Genomic DNA, 19,044 nt, shown 5'->3' on the forward strand with positions numbered 1-19,044 from the left:
TTTTTCTCCTGCCCTGGCAGGGGGTCGGACTTGAAGATCTATAAGGTCCCTTCTGACTCTACTATGATTCTATGATTCTCTACCAGACACACGTCAACTAGGAATTTTGTAACATGAGTACAAAGGGGTTGTTCAGATATTAATGAAAGGACCTTTATATTAAAAAACATCACCAATTTTACAGGAGCACTTGCCCTTGTTAACCAGCGTCACCAAAATTTAACAAACAAACAAAAAAAACCCCCTTCATTTTTAACTACATCTCCTTATAGTGCAGGGGTTGGCAACATACAGCCTGTCAGCCAGATGCAGCCCACAGAACCACTGGATCTAGCCCACTGAGCCAGTAAGGCTTTGACAGCATTCCAGCAGCAGGGGGCTTTGCCCAGAGTAAAGCTGAGCAGCAAAGATCTGCACCAAGGCCAGATGGTAGAGAGCTGGGCTTGTGCTGCAACCAGGGAATAGGTAAAAGCAGTGGTGGTGGCAGCCAGGCCGGAAAAATCGACCTCCTTCAGACCTGAGCTGGATCAGTTCCACCCACGGCTCTGAAATATTGCCAGCTACTGTCTATGAGTATTAAACCTGAAAATAAAATTGTTCCCAACCTCTTCTCCCATTCTGCTATGCACTTCTATCCTAAAGGGACAGACACAGAGATAGGCTGGCCTTTCCCTTTGCATCTCCTCAGTGGTGAAGACCAAAATACATTTTATAGATGTTATTAAGATTGAGACATTTAACCTCCTTGTTTAAAAAAGAATGGCTGAGCTTGACAGGCTATCCGCTCAGCTTGGCTACATATCTGTCTGTGGGGAGAGAAACATGGGAGATGTATGCATTCTGGCATAGAATGGAGGGAGGAATGGATGGCCCAGTACTCCTGGCACACATGGCAGCAGCAAAAGCAGGCTGGTTTTGCTCCACTCTACATTACAGATGGAAATTCCAGAGTTCAATGTGCTGACCAGCACATACTCAGTAACACTAGTTTCATGTAAAAAATATAACCTCCAGCTATGAAGATCTCACTAGAATTACACCAGACATAGAAAGAAAGTGAAACTAATGCAGGACACGCACATCTGAACAATACAAGGTTTTCCATTGCCATCAGTTTCATTTTTTATTTGTCCGCATCTGGATAAGGTGCATTTAACTGGAAATGCAACTGTAACCAAAGATGCCAGGTATACAGCTTCTCTTTTCTGCTCCCGCATGGACTGATTTGTTTCTGTCTTTCTCCGAAGGTAAAACAAACAAAATCTGCAAATTTCCCAACTCCGCTTTTCCTTGAAAAGCAGCTGACTAAAAAGTTTGTTGCAAGTACTTCTGAGGAGGAAGTTGGGAAAAGGTGCAGAAGGGGACACAGATAATACATCACAGCTTCTCCTTCACAGCTGTGAAAAAAATCCTCCTCAGGAGTTAGGGAGAGAGGTTTGCAAGAAAAATATTTGTCCATTTTCTCAGACTCCAAACTTACAGGAATGAACTAAATTCACTGAAAGGGTTAAATGCATTTTAAAACTTAATTAACTAGCAAAATAGAAAGGCTGAGATGAGTCCATGCCCTGATTACAGATTCAGGGAACTTGGCCTTGTATTGTCCATGTGCCAGAAATGTTCCAGGATATAAAGGAATCCTAATACTTTGAGAAGCAACCCTTGGATGAAAGTTCTGCTACACAATCAGATTTGATGCAGCCAAGATATGAAAACGTATGTCACTATGAAAGGTTATTGAGTAGGTCCCTTTCCTGCAGAGATTTACACACAAGCTTAAATTTATATACTGTGGGTACAGTCACAGGCGAGGTCAACAGCATGTTTAGCACATGTAAAACTTTTCCGGGATCAGGTCCTAAGATTGTGGTCTCACTTCACTTTCTGCCCCCGCAAACAAATATCGTTTTTGCAGACACTTTCAAAATAACTTTTGGTCCAAAAAATTCAGATTTTTCAAGTGACATAACCCATTAACATGACTTGGAATGGAGTAATAGCAGGATGTTATTTATCCAGAATAAATAATGCCACTGTCATTCTAGATAATCAAACACCACAGTATGAACTGCTGAAAACTATACTTTAATTACTGTACTGTACAACAATTAAAAAGCAACAAGAGATAAACCTATGGTACCACATAACATTTCAAAAATGTCAAAGCACTAGTAAATAAACAATGCACAGTTGTTTCACTGACAAGCAAAACCCAAGTGCAGGCTTACGGTCAATACAAAACCTTCCAGTTAGTTGACTTTCCAGATAACTGACTCTACTGTACTTTAAAAATATAAATCAGCCATTTTTAACCACAACATATATTGCCGTTCGACTTCACTAAATTCAGCCACACTGAACCAGACGCTTGAATCTTTCTGCCCTTAAAATTTTCCCAAAAGACCTTTTAGGTATATCTTGTTTACTAAAGAAAAGAGAAATTGCATCTTCTCTCTGAGACAGCAGTAATCAAAGTAACATACTTTTGCCTAAATAAACCTATGAAAATATACAATGTTATACACAGGTCTACATCACAGGCAAGTAAACTATATTACAGGGTCAAATTAAAAGAAAATCCAGCTTTTTCCCTGGCAGCATGGGGTATAGAGGTGCAACAGTGTAAATTAGAAACATGTGGGTATGCTTACTCAGTACTGCAAAGGTTAGTTTTTCTAATGAAGTTGTCTGAAGTGCCTCAGTCCATCTTACTGGAGATAAGATGCAGGAAAGTAAACAACCAACTGCAAAAGACTTTACTATCAGGCTGTTAGGCAGGCAGAAGCTATCTATTCCTACCACATTGATGGTAACTTTCTTGTTTTGCTAAGGAATATTACTGATTTGCTATCAAAAGGGTATTGGGAAACGTTCATGATTTATTCAGTCCTTCATGCATAATTCCTAATAGACCAGTGGTCAATCAGGGAACCCCTGACAGTTGATCTCAGTCTGGGGAGGCTAATTTACCCAGACTGAGATTGATTGTCAGAGGCTCTGCAATTGGAGTGGCAAGACGCACATGGGGAGCAGCCAGGACGGGACACACTCTGGGAGGTAAGAGTGGCAGGACCCACATCGCTGGGATGAGCCATGCCCCATGCTACCGGGCCTAGCAGGTGAGTGGAACGATCCCCTTCTGTGCCCCCTGCCACTGGGTGAGTGGGACCCCAGCTGGGCTGGGCCGGGCCAGGGGAAGATGCAAGCTCCAACCCGTCCAGGTGCATGGGGGGGCTCCCACCACTAGATGCACCCCAGCACAGGCCCCAGAGGGCACATGCCTCCCCCCGACCCCTGATCTGTGTGCAGGGCAGGGCAGCTGCTGCTGGAAGCTGGGCTTTGCACCTGGAGCCCCACTGCAGCTGACTTGGGAGCGGATCGATTCCACATGCATCCCGCTGCCAGGCAGACAGGTGACGAGGCTCAGCCCAGTGGCAGGAGGCACGTAGCGTCGAGCTACTCCCAGGCCAGCTGCAGTGGGGCTTGGAGTGCAACGCCCAGCCTGCAGTGGGAGCCAACTCTGCTGCGCAGATATTTTGGGGGGTATGCAGCAGCTGTGAGAGGGAGCGGTGCTGGAGCAGGGGCAGGCCCTGCACGGACAGGGCATGGGACAGAGCTGTGAGCAACTCATCCCGGGGGCACGGGGAGTGGGGATATGCAGCCTGGGATACCATGGGGAGGGGTGTGCCCCCAGATCTGCATGCCAGCCCAGCCAGCTGCTGCTGTGGGCTGGGGTGGTGCCGGGCTCTTCCTGGGAGCTTTGCCCAAGTTGTGCTGCAAGCCAGGGCCTGTTTGTGCCATAGGCCATGGCTGCGCTGCGTGCTGGACAAAAGACGCCACTGCCAAGCACTGCCGCTGTCGCACTGCTGCTTTATTGCTTTGAGCTGCCAGTCCCGAGCTGGGAGCGGCCTGTGTCAGCTGCACTGTGCTGGAGATGGAGGTGGGAATGGAGTAGGGCAGCTCAGGCTGGGCAGTGGCAGCACTGGGAGTAGGGGTTGGGCAGGCTACGATGAATTTTTGGGTGCCTGCAGCCCCCCTGTAGTCCCGTTTCCAGTGCTGCCGCTGCCCCCCCTCTCCATGTCCTCTGGACAAGCTGCTCATGGATCTGTCCTGTGCCCCACCCATGCAGGTCTTGCCCCTGCTCCAGCACTGCTCCCTCTCTCACCGCCATGGGGTGGGGACAGATGGAGGCCCCAGTGGTGAGGAAGGGAGCAGGGCACAGGTAGGAGTGGGTGCTGGGGGAAGTGGGCCCCATCCTATCAGCCCTGCCCTCTGTTGCTTGTCCCCCACTCCCTCCAGCCCCTGCTCCTACCTGTGCCCCGCTTCCTCCCTCCCCATGCCATTCCCTCACCACTGGGGCCTTAATCTGCTCTGCCCCTCCCCACAGCCCTTTCCCCTCCCCCACAGACTTACCTGCTGGGGGGGTGCACCTCCCAATAATTTTTTCTCCTTCTGCCTAAATCTGCCCCCTCTTCCCTCCCCACAGACTGACCTGCGGGAGGGGGAGGGGAGGAAGGTGGGGGGAGAGTCAAGCAGTAGATCTTTAGTTCCTTTTTAATTCAAAAAGTGATCTCCTGCTTAAAAAGGTTGGAGATTATTGTGATAGAGGGAACCTTTACTTTGTGTCCTTTACTATTTAAAGCACAATTCTAAATTGACAAGTGTCAAATTCCAACTACAGATCGATGCTTTAAGCATATTCAGACGTCTAGCAGGGCCATCCCGGGGCGGGGGGGAGGCGGTGAATTGGGGCGACTTCCCTGGGCTCCACGGAGCTGAGCAGAGCAGTGCAGCGACTCCACACTGCCACCGGCTTCACGTCCGGCCACTCACCACCCCCTGCCACCGAATTTGCCACCAGCTTCCTCGTGTTCAGGGGCAGGGCCTCACTCATGCTGATTTGCCCCAGGCCCTGCACCCTGCTCAGATCATCTCTGCATGTTACAAATACTTATTTTTGGCCTTTTTACTTGTTAGGGCTACTGCGGAAGCAAATACGAGGGAATTTCTTATCCTCCCTCTGCATCACTAGCAAAAGCAGTTCAGTGCAGCTCAGACCAAACTGCGACTTCCTTCAACAGGTATCATCCCTATCACTTGCAGGGGGCAGTAGCAAAGGACATCTGTTACAAAAGATATGAACAAAAGGTTCTGGTAGCTATAATTCAACTATGCAGTCAGGAAAGCAAATTCCTTATGATATCTGCGTGGGCATGACAGGGTTAGATATAATCTGGACCTCAGATAAGAAAATGGATTTATGAAATCCCAATAAAATATCCCCCTCCCACCCCCGCTCCCTTAGCCTGAAACAAAGTGCAGCCAGAAGTATTGCTAACATGGCTTGTGACTGATCAGGGGAAGCAATGAAAAGCTACAGAGAGAGTACAGTAATGGAATTAAGCCTCTAAAAGCTATAAAAACTGGAAATGCAAAACTTATGAAGGAACACAGTCTTCCTTATATGCGCTCTCTCTCTCTCATACATAAACTCACACACAAAATGGAAAGGCAGGTTTGCCCCAAGTTTCTTCTTTCAGAGAAAACAAACACAAAACACTCCAACTCCATCACAAAAAGTTAAAAAAAAGCAGCAAATAATCTAATTGTACACTACACTGAAACATACATTCCAGGGTGCCTGAAAAATATGCTTTGGAAACTGTACAATAGTAACCAAGAACCATACTACATAAAGAGACCGTTTCATAAGCCCTATAGCATTCCTGCTCCACCCAAAGGGTGTTAACACTCTCTGGCTCAGATACAAATATTACACACCAAAACACTCTTTCTTTTGGTTTCCGTGAACAGGCTTATTTTCTCTCAGCAGCAAAAACAGTTGTTATATTTTACAGAAACTGGTGTAAAATATTATTAAAAATAGCCTTTGAATTCACAGCTTAGAATTGTCTTGAAGAACCCTATTTTAATGCAGCAGAAATATCAGGCTCATTCTTACAACCAAATTTAGCAATTTTCCCATACACAGAGTATGCCATCCTCTACCAATATCAGGGAAAATAATCTCATTTGCATTAGACCATATGGTACAGAAACACTTCTGATAAATATAAATTAAGCAGATCCTGAGCTGGGGATCCAGAACTCCATTTACTTCTATGGAGTTACACAAATTCACATCTGCTCAAATATATTGTAACTGATTAAACTAGTAGAGTAAAATCCTGACAAATCTCCTAGTGACTTCAGCAGAACTTGGATTTCACCCTTAATCTTTGCACAGTATTGTGTCTCTTACCTGTCACTGCCTGCTTTGTGTTACAAGTCTTAATGGAAAATGAAAGGAATTAAATTGTAAAAACAGAGAAATGAAATTAGTTAACCCTTTCAGAGAATAAAATCAACACATTGTGATAGGTACAACAGTCTTCCACTATGAAACTGGAAAGCAGTCACCTGAAATAACATTCCACTGCCACAAAGCCCAGAGTGGTGCACAAAGGATTTGAGAACTCCACTGCCTCATCCGCTAGTGAATACAACCCTCAAATGTGGACAACAGCTCCAAATCTCCAAATCTATTCCACAGTTGTGCCAGCCTGACAAAAAGAACCACCCCAGCCTAACACCTCTGCTAACCATCCTCTCAATCTGGCTACAATACAGCAAAATACTTAAGCACTTGCTTGAGGTTAAACAAAAATGTTTTCCTGGACTAGACCTCCTGTACATAGCTTTTGTATGATGTCTCATCAGCTCCTAGTCTCTTTCATCAGCCTTCAACCATAGCTGAACATCATTATTGTAGCCCATAAATGTATAGCTTTCGAAGAATAGATTCATAGACTAACCAGTCCCTTTATCCCTTCATTTTGACTGAAACCCAAAGATAGTCCATAGGAAGGCTTGTCTACATTAGACACAAAGAAGGTTCTTAAAAGTCTTGATCCTGATTTTTGCCTGGATTCACTATTTAAGTAGGGTTATGTTATTTTCTACTAAGTAAATATATGTGAAAGCCTTCCCCATCCATGGCATTGAGAAACCAAGGGAAAGAGTTGGTTCAGTTAAGATTAAAATCTCTGACTTTTCAATTCCTCTCTGTAGGTGGGTTACTACTATCTTTACTCAGCATAGAAATAGCTTCAGAAAGAAAGAACCATGAGATGAATGCTATGAACAAATTTTTGCTGACATCAGTCAGGTTTCTTTCTTTCCTATGTGTGTACTCCCTCAACTACCTACAACAACAACCAGTACCAATACCCACAGCTTTTTTGATCATCCCCAACCATGAGGGATTGCTGCTGTCAACTCCCTTACCTCAGAGATTTTAGAAATTGGCCTTTCATATTTATTACTTAATCCTTCTAGTTCTAGTTCAATTCTGTGCAACCATATGTGCTCAGCATCAATCAAATTGAGTCCGCACCTGCTCTCGCTTCCAGTAGAATCTGTGAGAATTTTGCCACTGACCTCACTAGGAGTCTGATTAGGTCTTCAAGGCCATACCAATCAATTGGAGATTTTCCTTTACTTTAAGAATCAGGCCATCTGCAAAAATACTAGTGTGGTATTAGAGAAGCTCTTGGTTAGAAAGGTACATAAGCAAGATACTTAAGAATTTGACAGTGGGCCTTAAAGAACAACTTGCACAACACACTGTCTCTGGACAAATTTACGAAATAGAACAAAGCTTAAAAACAGAGAATTAAGAACCACAGGTGAATTTGAGAATGCACAGCCTGAAGGCACTGTTTACCTAAAACAGAGTTATTTTTGTAAACAACTTCCGGAGACCCATGCCTATCTGATATCCATGGCAGACCTTCCCTGATTCCACCCCCATTTTAAAAATATTTATCACTCCAGGACAGCAGTATTCAGAAGCAGGGTGGGCAGGTAGGGCTGGGATCACGTGGCAGTGACAGCATGGGGTTAGGGCCCTGCCAGGACCTGCACAGGCTGGGTACATGGCCAAGTGGATGGGATGGGGCTGCAGGTGGGCAGGGAGCTGCATCTGGGACTGAGTCCAGCATCTTGGGGTAGTGACAGCACAGGGTCAGGGCTGAGGTGGAGCCATGATCTGCTCTCCCCCACCCCATGCCCCTGCCCACTGAACCCGTGTCCGTAGCAGGGGTGTGTAGGGAACAGATCATAGTTCTGCCCTGGGCCCAACCCTGCACTGTTACCACCCCAAGATCCCAGCCAGTGATCCCAGCCTCATCCACACGTCCTGCTGCCGAACACCACTCCCCACCTGCCTGCAGCCCCATCCTATCTGCCCTGGCCACACAGGCCCTGCCCCGGTGGTGGGTGTGGGGTGGATGGGCTGGGGTGCTCAGGTAGTGGGACTGTGCCTGGTGGTGGCAGCAGCCAGGAGCCACCACTGCAGGGGATGCTGGCAGGCGAGTCTGGGTGCTGTTCCACCCCAGTCCTGCTGTGCGCCCAGGGGCAGCGGGACTGACTGCATGTGCTATGGCCTGGGTTGCCCCCTTTGCACTTGGGTTGGGTGGAACCAAGGAACCTGCCACGGGTCATACAAAATCCCTCAGTAGGTCAGATCCAGCCACAGGGCGTATTTTTCCCACTCCTGTATTAAGTAGTCCTTTCTCTGCCACTCTGGGAAAGGAAGTCCCAGAACCTGGATTTCTAGCTTCACACTTAGGTGCCCTAACCATTCAGCTACTAGAGCTAAACATGAAAGAGCCACCCTTCTCATTTCCAAGAGCTGCACCCAGGTACATGCATATGTAACCATCCATCAGCGTAGGGTTATGCATTCAGAACTAGAATGGTTACCTGTGCATAAGTACCAAAAATGCCATATAGGTGACCAAAAACTTGCCACTTAGATGACCATAGAGAAACAGGATGCTACTCTGGGGGTGCATCTACATGAGATGTTTACTACAGAGGAGACTAATTAGTTATGCAGTAAATGTCTTGTGCCTACATGCACACCCCTGTTAGTAAACTAATTTACTCCAAAGCAAAATAGTACTTGTAATAATGGGGTGTTTACGCGGGGCATGTGTAGACGCTAATCCAGCTGGCTGGGGCACAAAGGTGTTTTAGCGAGGGGGGCTGCCTGCCAGCTAGCCCCGCACTGAAGCACAGCTGTGCCTCAGTGAGCCCCTCCGCAGCACACTGATCTGGGCAGAAGCAGCCCCAAGGTGGCAGGCTGACCCGCTGCCAGATGGGGCTGCTCCACCCCAGCTCAACATGCTGCATAACATAAGCACATGAAGAAGCACATCCTGTAGCAATAAACTCCAGAGTTTATTCATGCACATTCACACGTAAACGCGCCCTGTGAGTTATTCTTGAATAGCTATGGTGAGTTAATCTATTCCAGTCAATTTCTAAAGCATAAACAAACCCTAGGGAGCAATAGTCCTAAAGAAGCAAGATGTTCTACACAAACTGTACTTGATGAGGCTGCATAAGGATTTTCCCAGGCTGATCAAAAAGAAGAGTTCTGTCACAGCTCATATCTCCTTAAAGAATTGTTTCTTCTGCAATGCCTGTAAGATTTAATAGCAGCATTCATTCCATTTTCTGTGACTGGCTATTCAGTTTCCATCCCTGAAATACATACCACATTTACTCAAATCTAAAATGACCCTGAATATGAGACAACACCCTCCCAATACTTAGATTCTGTAGATGGAAAATGTATATATTTATTCTAATTTTCCAGGTATAGATTCTAATTACTGGAGGTTTGCCTTGAATTTGTCCACCTCCCCCTGCTACAGCAGGGAACATAAAGTTGAGGGGCCATGTACTCCCCTCCCTCCCCATTACTCTCAGACCCTGCTCTCCCTGAACACTTGAAAGCAAGTGACAAATTCGATAAGACTGACCTTGAAATACACATAATTTACCATATAGCCTAATTCCTACAGGCACTCATAGACACAGTTCATCCAGAATTGGTGCATTTCACCTTTTTTGAAACTGCTGCAAGTTTTAGCAAAGGTACTCCATAAACACACTTTTAAGTAACACATTTGTATTTGTTTATATATACAACAAACTTTTTTTTTGTGGGGGGGGGGGTAGGGAAGTTGTATTCCAGGTCAAATAAGCCAAATCAGTTCCAAATCCAATCGATTGAGCAAAATTCAATTCTTCAAACACCATAGGTGGCACTAAAACCAGAAAATGTCCTCCACCCCAGACTTTTCAGCCTGGGGCTTTAGATACTCCCAAATCCACTGGCAGGCAACGTATACACAGGCCCAAGCCTGTGCACAGGTCTTGGGGTTTGGATGCCCCTGAGTCTTACTTGTGCTTAGCCAACACCCACAGGAGCAAGCTAGAGAGAAGTCCCTTATTTCCATAAAGAAGCCATGTAGCCAAGATCCTCCCATGGGGAGCTGTCTACTGGGAGGCTATTATAAACTCTCATAAGGTGTCCTGTCCACAGTGCATTGGACAGGGATACACCTTCCACCAAGAAGCAATATATACTACAAACTATGCAACAGATTAGCCCAAAGCCAAAAGGCTCATGATGCACCCTACAGTTCACTGGGCTGGGGCTCTGCAGAATCAACAGCATTTCAAGCCATGGTGACCCCAGAGCTCAGCATGTATGTGTACTTCAGTTACCCCCTACACAAAGCATCCATGTGCTAATTAGCCCCCAACTCATGGTTGGGATGCTTCAAAATGTTATATGCAGATAAGGCACAGAGCAACCTGGTCCAACTCCACCTCATGGAGGGCAGGGCCACATTAATCATAAACACTAGGGGACAGCAACAGAGGATTCTAGGTGAACTGTTTGGGGCCCCATTTGGTGATGGTTTCTAGGCATTTAAGGTTGGTGAAGAAACAGGAACTATTGGAAACGGGAAAGAAAGTTGCTGCTCAGCTGTGGGAGTGAAGAGGAAGTCAAAACGTATTTAGTGTAATGATACACTATGACCTGAAAAGTTTGTGCTGAGGGGTACTACATGCAACGGGAATTACCATATATTTTATTCAGATAGGCTGGCCTAATCTAGCCTTGTGGTAGGTTCTTATCAGTATGTTTGTCCAGTGTGGGCCATGTGTTTTATAGCCGTGCTCAGCATTGGTTGCATTTAATCAGCTTCACGGTTAGTTACCATTACTAAGCACGTTGCTTTTGGCAACAGTTTTGATAGTCAATGTATTTAATCATGCTTTCTTGGACGTAATTATAATATGAGGTGCTTTTTTTTTCCATAGAGAGAGAACCTTGTCTTATACGCAAGTAAATACAGTAATGCATGGACTTAGCTTTTATGCACAGGTAGTCCCATTGACATCAGCAGCATCAGCACCTATCTGCAGGATTGGAACTTAGGTTGTAAACATTTCAGAGCCACAGTAGTCTCTAACTTGACATCCTGTCTAGCAGCACCAACTCTGTCAGTGCTTACTGCACTAGAAAAATAAAAAGTGATTAAAAAACTTATCATATGATCTCAGTCTCTTCAAAATGGTGTTCTATCTAAGGGGATGTGAGGGGGGTAGAATAACTAAGCCTATGCTCAGGTTTCTGAAGACACTCAAGGAGGCAAACAGCCAGTTTAAAAAAAAAGTACCCTGTGGAATGTGTTTCAAGAAACAGTGGCTATGGGCTGATTGTGATACAGTAATCCAGTTGACCCACACTGATATTCTCAGGACTTGTGGTTTTTTCCCTGCAACACAGAGGAAAGACTGTGCCGTACTAAAGTACAGTTTAATATTTGCTTAAAGCTTTTATTTTATTGTGCAAGTATGGGCGGCTTCTGCCATTCAAGTTAATAGCTAACCTGCCCCTAGACTTTTGTTAAAACAACTTCAGTGTGTTAGCCCAGTATTCAGAGTTGTAAGTGACACACATGCCTGCATTTAGACTACCTATACTTCTCACTACCTATAGTGGTCATTTAATGAGACTGGGGTTTCCCTCACTTCATCGGAAAGGTATTGTAATTTCCCTGAGACTCGTCTATAAGTTTCATTTTTAAAGATAACAACATGCAATTCTTAGTTATTAGATTCTACCTCTACGTCTTAATTAGAACGCTGCATTTAAAGGTGAACACAGAATCATACTATACATGAGGCCTGCAATGTTCTGAATCATCCAGACTGCACACTGAAAATGTTTCTGTCACATGTACTTATTTATGATTGTAAAAATAGTACCGTGAAAGAAGCAGATGTGTACCCAAAAATAGGTTAACTAGTTTAATTATTACAAACACACTGGTCAATTTGAATTATGGGGGAAAACAAAAAAAGGAAAACAGCCTCCTTTTATAAGTTTAGTTAAAGAATCTCATTAAAGGAAGTACTGAACATGAAACACTCAATATTATCCCTTACTGAAATCAGATGATGTAAACCCTGTTACAACAATAGCTCTTCCCACTGTTAAAGGATGTGGGAAAGACTTCTTCATTTTTTAATTTAGGTTCTTGTGTAAATGTGATATCCTTCCGTGACTGAAAGAAATGGACAGAGCCTCAAGTCTCAACCCATACTTCTACCCCAAAATAGTCACAAGCAGACATCAGCCAAGGTGGAAAATATCCACTGAAATACACAGAGCCCATTTTATTTGTAATCCAATCAGGTTAAATCTGGTCTATCTAAGAAGGCTACATTTCATTAACCTCTCTTATGAATATCCAGTCCCCAGAATATTCTTGGGACACAGAACTTAACTGTGAGGTGTTATATACTTCAGTGTTTGTTACTTGGCCCTTTTGTTGAGACTGCAAACTAGCATGCTGATAATTAAACCAAAAAAGTGACAGTGGGGCATTCAATTGGACACTAGTCCACAGGGAAATGAGTGAAACTTAACTTCACACCACCAACCAAACAGACATTGGCTGCTAACATTATGTGGTTACTGCTAATCTGGCCTAGATCTGAACTGGTGACATACAGATGGAAAATTCTATATGACACTACTGATCCTATGAACTATTCTATCCCCCATGTATAGAGAATTTTGAAAAAAATTAATTGAATCAAGCAGGTAAATGGTTTGCATTCATTAGACTGTTATGACTAATCATTTTTACTCAGTGTAAACATTTATCATAGCATTTTAAAAAAATGTAACCTCTAAGAGTAAAGGATACATGCCTAATACATACCCTCAGCAACATGACAAAATTTATCTTGCCCAAAATATTTGTGACACAACTTCTATTTGTTGCTCATGTACTCAGTCACAGGACAGGACCACACAAACACCTTATTCAAAAACTGATTTACCCAACAACTTAAATCTAAATACTTTTTAAGCCTGCTTCACTTTCTTATTTATGCTCTGTGTTTACATTTTCATTTCTGTCAGCTGGAAAATGAAAACCAATGGAGTTAGTTTCACTTTTATTTATAGTTAGTTTCTATTTTCTTTATAGTTAGTTTTGCTTTCAGGTTTTAAATGTTGCAATGTTTGGATTTCAGACACTGCAGGGAAAACGTTCATTGATTTTAAAACATCTGTTCTTAATGGATTTTTAAATGAGAAAACCTATGTCCAAGAAAAAGGTTCTTTCAAAACTTATTTTTAAAAGTTTTATTTTGGATCTAATTTAGGTCCATGTTTCTTTCATTGGTTTTCAAAAGATTCTAGTGACCATACATGAATGCATTAAAAATGCCTTCTTATAAATTAATGGATCTTGAATGTAAGATGTGCCCACTGAATTACAAGCCAACTTTGCTGCAATGTCAAACCTGTAACTGAGTTGCCTACCTAAATTTTCTTCTTCCATATAGAATGATTGGTGAAATAAGGCTTTATCCAGAGATCAGCAGCTGGTCTCTTATATCTACAATGAATGTAGAAAATCTACATATAGCCAAATCTGCCATCTTGGCTCCTTTAAAGTCAAGGAAAACCTAGCCCACATATGAAAGAGCAGAACTACATAAGGTGAATGAGGTTTCTTGGAAATTCCTAAGAAATCTTATACTCTTTTTGTTCTCTGTGACTTTTAATATGCATAGGACTTCTAAAGACTCCTGTCATTCTGATTTGCTAGCAGAAGCAAAGTTGATGTTAACAGAAGTCTAGTGTATAACTATAGTTCAAAATCAGCGGTAATATTTAAAACTCTAAAATCTATCCCTAGGAAATAATAACAAACAAAGTGGCAATATCCTATGGCAAAATACCTCATTCAAGTACATTAGGAAACGAAGGGTATTTAATTCCAAAAGCTTGCCAAAAAGAATTTTTCCAACTATTTGAGTTGGTCTAATAAAAGATATCAGATTTACCCAAAAAACCCTGTCTGCCTTAGGAAAGGTTTCTTGTGCTGCATCAACTGAAAGCTACAGCTATAGAGAGTGAGGGTTTAGTTTTATATAGTGCTACACTGTGTGAAGCAATTCAAGAGATTCACATTCAAGAGATTTTTTGGATGTGTGTGTTCAAGCTGCTCCAACATAAAATGTCCGCTTTATGCTAATGAGTGTTGTAAATTTGCTGCAATCTGCCCCCAAAACACAAAGAAGATCAGTAAAAGACTAATTTACACAAAGTGGAATATCACTATATTTATTTTTTTTCTAAGAGAAGGCAGGGTAGATTTGCAACTTATAAACTAAATCAGACATGTAACAAGCTTCTGTGAGCCTAATCCCACTTCATCAGATGCTGTGAAAGGACATTCACAGAACCACGTAAGTCTGTCCTTTCATAGCATCTGATGAAGTGAGCTCGGGCTCACAAAAGCATATGCTATCTAGATTTGATGTAGTTAAGTCTATAAGGTTCAAATCTACCCTGACTTCTGCCATTTTTCCTTTTAACTCATTCATAAGACTACAATAAAATGTCCTGTCCTACATGTAAGTTATAGGCAACAACATTTAAAAATGTTTTCAGATTCAGGAATGAAACTGCTATGGGTGCTATATATTATTAGGGCCTTTGTACATGCCACAAAATTGGCCTTTAAAGCAGCTTGAATGCCCTTTTGCACCGCTTTAATGGTGTTGCTGTTTGCACATTCAGCAGCATATTCCACTTTAATGGCACTGCGGTTTGCGGCGTATTCCACTTTAATGGCTCATCAGTGTATTCCGCTTTCATAGACTGTAAGGCCAGAAGGGACCTCAGAAGACCATGGGGTCCAGCCCCTTGCACCAGGCAGAAAAGACAACTGAGGTGAGGTGACCCCAACAAGATGACTATCCAGTCTTCTCTTGAAGATTTCCAGGGTAAGCAATTGCACCACCTCTGGAGCGAGCTTATTCCACAGTTTGAACACCCAACTGTGAATTAGTTTTTCCTAATGTTGAGCCTGAAACGGTCTTCCAAGAGTTTGTGGCCATTACCCCTAGCTCTCCCCAAGGGCACCCTGGTGAACATTTGTTCACTGAGCTCCTGATGTACTCCCCTGAGGTAGCGGTAAACTACTAACAAGTCCCCACTCAGCCTTCTCTTTTTCAGGCTTTAAATGACTCTGGTATGTAGCAAGATAAAACACCTCGAAGGTGTTTTAATTTGCTACCTAACAAAGTGAAACAGTGCACGGGGCGCTGGAAGCTGGCATGCCTAGGGGTTGTTGGGCCCTGTGCAGCTCAGGGGCTGTGGGACCTGGCAGCAGCCCATGCAGGCAGGCTCCACTGAATTGAAAAAAAAAGGCAGAGACCCTGATTTTTCCCACCCCCAACTTTCCTGGAGCCTGCCTGAGTTGTGCGGGGACCTGGTGCTTCCCTCTGCGGCTGGCAGGGGGGGCCTTCCTTCGACAGCTGTTGCGCCCCACCACCACCCGAGACTACCTGGACTGGGCGCCAGCAGGTAGGTGCCACCTGGGGGGGACCTGCACAGCTCAGGAACTGCTCCACCTACCAACAACTCGCCCCAAACCACCCCCACCGCCAAAGAGGCCCCAACCCCCCCCACCCTTGTGTACACACCATGGGAGTTTAGTTCAGTTTAATTCTCCCTAAAATGAAGCGGTGTTTTTAAAAACCCACTGTTTCAATATAGGGAGAACTAAACCACATTAAACCCCCATGGCATGTACAAGCAGCCTTAATTACTAGGTGTAAACAGTTAACTGCTCACACACCAGTACAAACACACATCAAAAGTTTGCTTCAATATTTCTAAAGAGTCAATCCCTCTTCTAAGAGAGATTTTAATTTAAGTGCAATTCAGTGCACAGCAACTTAACAGGATTCCTACATATATTTGGTCACCTGCTGGTTCTGTTAACACAATTCAGGCCCTAAACCACTTACATATGCGCTTAGCCTTAGGTATGAAAGTACAGACTCAAAGTCACGTTAACATGTGTTTGCAGGATAAATCATCCACACATACTTTATATACCTTAATTATTATACAGGTTACCTTAAGTCATTCTTTGGTCCTGAAGTCTACAGCCACAACAGGACTTTGAAAGAAGTGGTGTTTTCCTATTTTGTACCAAAACAGACAACCCCATGCTTTTAAAAGTTTTTTTTTTTTTTTTTTAACTAGATCTACACAGCTCAAGACCAGCGCTAGGAGCTTGGAAATACCTGACACATTTTTCTTGGACTGCATAAATAGTTTGTTTCATTGGCTTCCACAGAAAGCTTCACTAGGTTAAAACTAAGCATGTATCTGTTTGCAAACTAAAAGCAGAGTGGCACAGAAAAAAGAAAAACAAAATAGCTTATTATGTTAAAGGGTTTGTTACCTAGATAAAGTGCTGTGCACAGTACAAACTACTGTACTGGCCAGACAACTGAATATTAATGTCAAGAAATTTTGCTCTCAGACTGAAAATCCTGACCTTTTGCTCCATTTTACCAGTGTAAAGGAATGATAATCTGACAAGACTGACTAAAAAGAATCCTTCACTGATCACTACACAGACAGGGAAAACTAATGTGGTTAATATGCCCTAAAAGAGCATGCAAAGTTGTCAAGCAGAGGGACAGTGAAATCTTATCCATGTTTCAAGGCATAGGAAAAATCCAAATTCAAAAAGAAATCATTTGTCTTCAAGGTGAAATGTGTGACTTCTATAACCATATCACCATTTTCCTGCTATGGTAAATTTAAATTTTTCTGCTGTGGTCAATTCTCTTCTTATAGTACTAGCTCACTTTCTGCCAAGGGGATTCCATGTGGAACTTAAAGAGCTTTATTTTAAATATTTTTTTACTAAACTCAAACATACAATATTTAATCTAGCTTAAAATTTTTACTATGTTCAAGAAAATGCAGTATAAAAATCTTGACCCAGCAGACTTATAACCATTAACAATTATAAGTGTACACTAAACAGGAGGAAAGCGGTAGACTCTGACCCTGAAATCAATAAGCCTCTTATATCTGAGTGACTGCAAATGGATCACAGGGGACTTGACTCCACGATTCTGGAGGTCCCTTCTAGTCCTATGTTCTCAATATTAAATATGGAAAGAGGAATAAATGCACTAGAACAGCTTGGTCTGCGGTTTTCTTCAGACAGACCAAATGTGTTTTCATTGAATTATTCATGTCACTGACAATGCTGTCTCCCTGTGAAAATGCAGGATTTCATTTCAGACGCAATATTATTAAATATAATGATATACGTATTTTACATGTCAGAAATCTTGTGTAAAAGAAATTAAAGCATCTAAGGTAAAATAAGCCAACTCAGGAACAGATCCTCAAAGTTATCTAGGTACATAACACCAGCTGACTTCAAAGGAATTTAGGCTCCTAAATCTCACTGAGGATCCGGGCCTTAGGATCCAATTTTGGCATGCTGAACAACTTCACTGTCACTGCTTCCACTAGGGATTCATTGGGTGAGGGGGGCAGAGAGGCCCTTGGTACTTGAGCCTGGATTTGCACACAACTATAATTCCTACTGCATTCACAAACAATTTTGTGGGTGAAAATATTCAGGACCAGTAACTTGCCCTGATGGTGTACATCTACATAGCATTAACAAAGTAGACCCTGAACACTATCATCCAGAGTGTGATTAACACTGTACGCACCAGAAAGGAAAAAGCAGATACTGTGACATCATATGTAAAGAACAGTTCAAATGTCAGTGCCAGTTGAAAGACCAAGGGTCAAGTGGTGCAATGATTTAAAAAAAATAAAAATATGCATTATAGCTCCAGGCCTGCAACTGCATCCATGAAGGTAAAATTGTGCCTGCTGATGTCACAGCTCTGGGCGGGTATTAGAGGTGTGCAGGACTGGACTGCTAATCGGTTGTTGTGGAAAGCTGCACAGGAGGACATTTTTTTTCCAGTAGTGCCAGACTCTATATCACTGCCTCATCTACGCCACAATCCTAAAGCACTCACTGTAAAACAAATCTTATTTCTAGAACTGCTTCTATAAACATGTTGGCAGGCAGCACTGAAAGTCCAACTTTTTGCCACAACTGTTTCAAGCACCATAGGGTAACAGCATCTAAATACCTCTGAGGGTCTAAACCGGTCATTGTTGCCCTTTCTAGACTCAAAGCACCCTTTGACAGCCTCAAGGCAGCCCCCTGACAACCTCAGCTCTTAGCTTTCACTCAGTTTCTGACTACAGAAGATTAACAGAGCTGTTCTTCTGTTGCAGAGACTCAGAAAGACCCCAACAGGCCAGGATGCTTTTAACACTCCTGGCTCCTATACAAACATCTCTGGGTTTATCTGGTGATGGTGTCATAAGAGCAACGTTGGAGCCATGAGAAGCGACGCTGGAGCCATGATGTCGTAAGCTGGAAAGCTTCTCTCACTATCCCAGCTGGTGCAATAACGGATGCTGCCCTAGGAAGTCCTCGCCTCTTGCGTTTATGGGGAGAATCTGGGGCGTGCACCTCGCAGGGCTCGCGCCGTGCAGCTCCCTGGGTGAGAATCATGGATGTAAACAAGGTCATCTCAGCTGCCGCACGGCAAGGCTCACTGGCTCCAGACCGGAACTGGGGTGGGATCACTCGCACACACACAGGCTCAGACATACATGGGTTCACAATTCACACATGCACAAGTGCACAGGCTCACACATAGGTTCATACACGCTCACAGGCTCCCACACACAGTTTCACACAGAGATGGAGTCACACACACACACACACACACACACAC

The 19,044-nt window shown here is 43.5% G+C and overlaps 1 protein-coding gene across 2 annotated transcripts in view; it reads right to left on the reverse strand.

The window, feature by feature from the left end:
- IRF2 (interferon regulatory factor 2) overlaps positions 1-19,044 on the reverse strand; it is a 70,456-nt gene that overhangs the window by 50,808 nt on the left and 604 nt on the right. The window lies entirely within an intron of this gene.

This window comes from Crocodylus porosus, unplaced genomic scaffold (assembly GCF_001723895.1).
Source record: "Crocodylus porosus isolate Cpor-Errol unplaced genomic scaffold, CroPor_comp1, whole genome shotgun sequence".
Taxonomy (NCBI): domain Eukaryota; kingdom Metazoa; phylum Chordata; order Crocodylia; family Crocodylidae; genus Crocodylus; species Crocodylus porosus.